Source organism: Sorex fumeus, unplaced genomic scaffold (assembly GCF_029834395.1).
Source record: "Sorex fumeus unplaced genomic scaffold, SorFum_2.1 ptg000036l, whole genome shotgun sequence".
In the NCBI taxonomy this organism is placed as follows: Eukaryota; Metazoa; Chordata; class Mammalia; order Eulipotyphla; family Soricidae; genus Sorex; species Sorex fumeus.
The window spans coordinates 1,993,080-1,999,079 of record NW_026606093.1 but is presented as its reverse complement, the minus strand read 5'-3'; positions in this window follow the sequence as shown (position 1 = coordinate 1,999,079).

The window sequence follows — 6,000 nt, the reverse complement described above, 5'->3', positions numbered from 1 at the left end:
AAAAACAGTAACAACAAGCCTCACAATGAAGACCTTACTGGTGCCTGCTCGAGCAAAGCAATGAACAAGGGGACTGCGGTGCAGTGCAGTGCTACTTTGACTGGGATGGCATCAATAGTTCAGCAGATCCGGCACTTGATTTGCATGCAGCCAACCTACCTTCTACCTCTAGTACCCATAAGTTTCCCCGAGCCCAGCCAGGACCGATTTTTGAGCACAGAGCCAGGAGTAAGCCCTGAGCATCACAGATGTGACCAAACAAAAAAACAATAATGAATAAATGAATAAATAAACAAAATAAAAATACAATAAAAGTATTCCCAATATTTTAAGTAGCTGACCAGAGTCAAAGGATTATTATTTTGTTTGTTTTTAAGGACCGCGCTTGCTGATGTTCAGGCTTACTCCTGGCTTGCGCTCAGGAATCATTCCTGGTGTTGCTGGGGGAACCATATGGGATGCTGGGAATCAAACCTGTGGTAACTGCATGCAAGGCAAATACATTTGTTAGACTGATCTTTCTAACATTCATGCTCTTTACTCACTTGTCAAAGATTAGAGATTCATACACCTGAGGGACTTTGTCTGTGCTCTCAAGTCTATTCAAATTGACTGGCAGTATATCTTAATTTCAGTCCCATGCGTAACTAAAGATATATTACAAAACGATTAATATCTCTGTATAGCACAATTGAAAATTGAGGTAAGAGAATCATTTCATCATCTTTGTGGCTAGGTATTCTTTGGGAATTTGGTGAGTTTTATTTTAAGTGTTTTTGTTTTGTTTTGTTTTGCTATTTCGGTCACAACGGAGATGTGCTAGTCCTGGGGCTAGTCCTGGCTCATGCACTCAGGAATTAACTCCTGGTGGTGCTCAGGGGAACATATGGAATTCGGGGAATCGAATGCGGGTCAGCATGTGCAAGGCAAATACCCTACCCAGTGTGATATCGCTCCAGCCCCTTCTTAAGTGTTTTTTAAATATTTCATAGAATTTTTTTTATTGAATCACCCTAAAATACAGTTACAAATCTTTCATGTTTGAGTTTCAGTCACACAATGATCCAACACTTATCCCTCTAGCAGTGCACATTTTCTACCATCAATGTCCCCAGTATCCCCCCTCCATCCCAACCTTCTCTCTGTCTCTCTGGCAGGCAAGGTCCCCCATACTCTCTCTCTACTTTTGGGGATTATGATTTTTCAATATAGATACTGAGAGGCTATCACATTTGGACCTTTATCTACTTTCAGCACTGTTCTCCTGTACAGAATGATTCCTACAACTATCATTGACTTAGTGATCACTTCTCTATTCCAGCTGCCTTCTCCCCCAGTTCATGAGAAGGGCCTTCAACTAAGGAATAATATTCATGGCCCTTGTGTCTACTGTCCTTGGTTGTCATTCTAATATTATGTTATTTTATATTCCACAAGGGCTGGAGCGATAGCTCAGCGGGCAAGGTGTTTGCCTTGCACAAAACCAACCCAGAGAGCCTGGCAAGCTACCAAGAGTATCCTCCGCCCCTATCGGAGAGCCTGGCAAAGTACGAGAGTATCCCAGTAGCACAGTAGAGACTGGCAAGCTCTCTGTGGCATATTCAATATGTCAAAAACAGTAACAACAAGTTTCACAATGGAGATGTCACTGGTGCCCGCTAGTGCAATTGATAAACAATGGAAAGACAGTGTTACACTACTACCTTTGTGCTTTTTTATTTCTTTTTGGGGTCACACCCGGCGATGCACAGGGGATACTCCTGGCTCTGCCCTGAGGAATTACTTCTGGTGGTGCTTAGGGGACCATATGGGATGCTGGGAATTGAACCCAGGTTGGCCGCATGCAAGAAAATGCCTTATGATAAAAGCAAGCCTATATTATTTAGCTATGCTATATAGATGGCACAAAAACAAATTTGAGCAAAATTTATTGCAGATGTAAGATTGTTAGAGCCATAGCACCTTCTTTTAATATCTAATATCTAAAATACCAACTTTACCCCATTATCTTTATTGTTTTACAGGAATTTACCTTTATCTGACTTTATCTTCTGTGATTACCTAGATGTAATTTGTTTTCCTTCTCCTTATTTACCGAATTCACTAGTGAATTCTTCCCAATCTTTAAAGAGGACTTACTCCCAATCCTTTTCATGCAGAAACTTTTAAATATGATGATTTGCTTGTTTTTGTTTCTGTTGTTTCTGCCCATGGATATGTGCCATTGGAAACTCCTCTTAGGTTCAACTCTTGGAGGGTTCTGACTGCTTGTTTCCCAGTTATTTTATTAAGTCTACTCTTATATGGCTCAGCATATCAGTGCTCAGTATCTTCCCAAACCACACATAAAACCACATTTTATTTCAGCATTTAGTACAATGGAAGGATATGGGGATAGGTGTCCAGTAACAAAAGAGTGAATAATAAAGTTGTTTTTATCATTTACACTTTAAAATATAATCCAAGCACAAAGTATGATGAAATCATGCAATTTGCTGCTACTTGAATAGAGCCGAAGGATCTCATGTTAAGTGAAATAAGTCAGGATAAGGCAAATACACTTAACATGAGATCCTGGGTGTTCTCACTAATTAGTGGTCTTTAGAATATCATGTCTAGGGGCTGGAGCAATAGCACAGGTGGTAGGGCATTTGCCTTGCACACAGCCAACCCAGGTTTGATCCAGCATCCCATATGGTCCCCTGAGCACTGCCAGGAGTGATTCCTGAGTGCAGAGTCAGGAGTAACCCCTGAGTATCCCCAGAGGTGACCCAAAAAGAAAAAAATAAATAAAAATCATGTCGGGGATGGAAGGTATCAGAGATAGGTAAAACATTTACTCTTGATTACAGAAACCAAAATGACAAGAAAAAGAGAAATGCTTGGTAAGCAAAAAAATAAAGTAAATTGGGAAGTATCATGGGGGCTAGGTACAGGGCCCTTGGGCTAACCTCTTGGGGTAGAATTGAGGTATCAAATTATTAGACTTATCATTAAATAAAGTATAGGACCCAGAATACAATAATGAAATTTTAAAATATATCTGCCCCTAGGTCAGGTTAGCTTAGCCACAGTGGCAGACAGTATGGGGGCTTCTCAAAAGACGAGGAATAAAACTCTAACAAAACACAGTGATTCTGCTTGTTGGCATCTACTGCCCTAACGCAAACACCTTCATTCAAATACATATACTCACAGCTACATTAACTGTAGAACTTGCAGGAATGTAAAAAATAACCAAATGTACAATGATAAATAAAAAGAATAATAATGTATACATAATGGAATATTATGTGGCTGTAATAAAAAAGTATGGAACGATGTATTTTTCCTGCACATGGACTAAACATAAGATACCAGGTTGAGAAAAATAATCTAGAGGGAGGGGAACCAATACAGGATAACTCAATCGTATATGGAATTAAGAGTGAAACTGCAAGGGAGTAGGCATTATTGAAATAGTCAAAGTTCCTTGGCCTTGAATTTTTCAAACCTTTCAATGAAAGGAGGATAAAATGAATACTGTTTAAGAGGTGACCTAAAGACAGCAGTTGAGAGTCATTGATGTGTGATGCAGTTGGTGTGATGCAGTTATTTTCTATGCTACAAACTAAAACACCATTAAAACCATATTTCCTAAACTATACTAAAAATAAAAAACAAATATTTGGCTCAACAAGGTGGCAGTCTTTGATATTTTCACAAGTGGACCCAAGCTTTTGTGCCCAGTAACTTTAACCATATAAATTTTTTATGCTTTTTTATCCATCGAACTTTCTGTGGTAAGAGAAATGCTCTGTATTTTCACTGCCTGTTCCTGACACCACTAGTAACAAACAAGTCTTGAACGTTCGAAATATTGCTAGTGGAGCTGGTTGAGGGAAAGAATTGTCTATTCGTGATTATTTTTATTTAAATGGACAATTCAGTTAATAAATACGATAAATTTTGGTGTAGATTTTTTTCACCTGTGGTTATCAAGTTTCTTCTGTACAGAAAGAGACAGTAAATATTTCAGATTTTGAGAAGCATAAGGTGATAATAAGATTCAAATTGTCCATGTAGTCAATAATACCAAACACACTGAATGAAGTCTATTTTGACTGTATCAATATTGTCTTTTTTTAAATTGCAATTTCAATGCTTAGTACATTGCTCCAAAACTATCATAAATATCAGACTTCACATAATAAAATCAATTTTTTTCAGAAATAATATTTACGGTTTTATATAAGTACTAGAAGTAGTGCAGTATTCAAAGGAGAATACATATGCTCACATATATGAATTATATATTATAAGTTATATTCTACAATTTTACTTTCTATGAAGACCTCCATGAATGTGTAAGGCAAATATGCTATCTATAATCAGTATTAAATTAATCATGTGCAGTAGTTGGAAATTTATATATCCTAAAATATTAGCCTCAGAGGTTTTTTACTATCATTTGATAGTATAGAGCATCTTGCCTTGCTTGCAGCCTCCCTGGGTTCTATCCCCAGCCATCACAGATAATCTTCAAGGTTCTCCCAGGAATGATGCCTTCCTAAGAGCCAAGAGTAAGGCCTGCACATCACTGGGTGTGGTCAAACCTTGGCGGCCACCCAGATGACATCATATATTTAATGATTCTATTTAGAAATTCTGATCGTTCATGAAGACTGCAATCCTGCCCAATGATGTAGCCCTTGGAAAATCATCTGTTTTGAATTTAGTGTGGAATCTCGACTTCTGTCTGTAGCATTGCCAAAAGCTTTGCAATCATTTCAGTATATTCAAGTGCCAAAATAAGTTTCAAAATCCTGATATCTAAGGGAGACTTCAATGTTTACATTTTGTTCTTTGAAATCTTTTAGAATTTTAAAAATTATGGTAAGTATAACTTTTCTTTGGCAGAGAAAATGTAATGGAAAAATATATGCAATATAAATGTATATTTTCAAATTTTGTGTTAAAATTGATGAACTTTATACGTGAAAATTATTTGGAAAGAGAAGTGGTACAGAACACAGTCCCAGGGAATTCTACCTTGAGATATCCACACTAAGTATAGAATGGGAAAATGTTTCCAGCCTTGTGTTCTTTCTGAAAGACAAGTGACGCTCAGGAACATCTACCCAACAGTCAGAAATATTGTGTTACCCAAGAAGAATTAAAATTCCAAAATGTTAAATTGTCCCTTGTGGCTTAAAAAGTTAACTTACTTTAGTGAATTGAAAAAAACTGGCTTCAGATTGACTTCAGGGAATAGAAATCATTAGCCATAGTCTTAAATTGCTGGCATCCACTGACCAACTCACCGTGATCATAATACAATGCCACTCTAGGAGAATAGATCTGAAAATCTTTCCTTTTCTTACTACATTGTACTACACTCGGATTCACAAGGTGCAATGAATCAAGATATGACTCAGTGGTAAGTGCTAGCACCAAGAGATAAATTCGATGCACGCATATACCAATACGTATTGCCATCACGTAAGGTGTTCCAGAAATAAGTATACTTTTCCTCCTGAAATTCAAATATTTTTGTTTTCAAAGATTTTGCCTACTTGTGATTTATTCAAGATAACATTGCAAGTTTTGTGTGTGTGTTTGTTTTGGTATCAGAATGTATTCTCTCATGTGTGAAGAATTATTAACTGCACGCAAATTAATCAGCAACTGGAAAAAAGGTCCGCGGTATACTATTTATAGTATATACCTTAATTTCAAAGACTTAGTACATTAAAGCTGATAATTCTGCAAGATTTTTCTCCACTTCCCAAATTTTTCCAGCTTTTTTCTCTTCCCCTGAGTCTTTTCTTCATTGCTCTCAACTATATTCTCCCTTTAGAACATTTCTTTCATATTTCATATTTCTGCGTGATACAGCTCTATTGCCTTTCCCCCTAGATGGAGTTTTGTAACATCACAGTTATATTCTTTCCTGAGTATGATGGGCACTGGCATTAAACATAATTTGCTCTCTTAGCAGCAAGTCTACTGTGCAAGAAA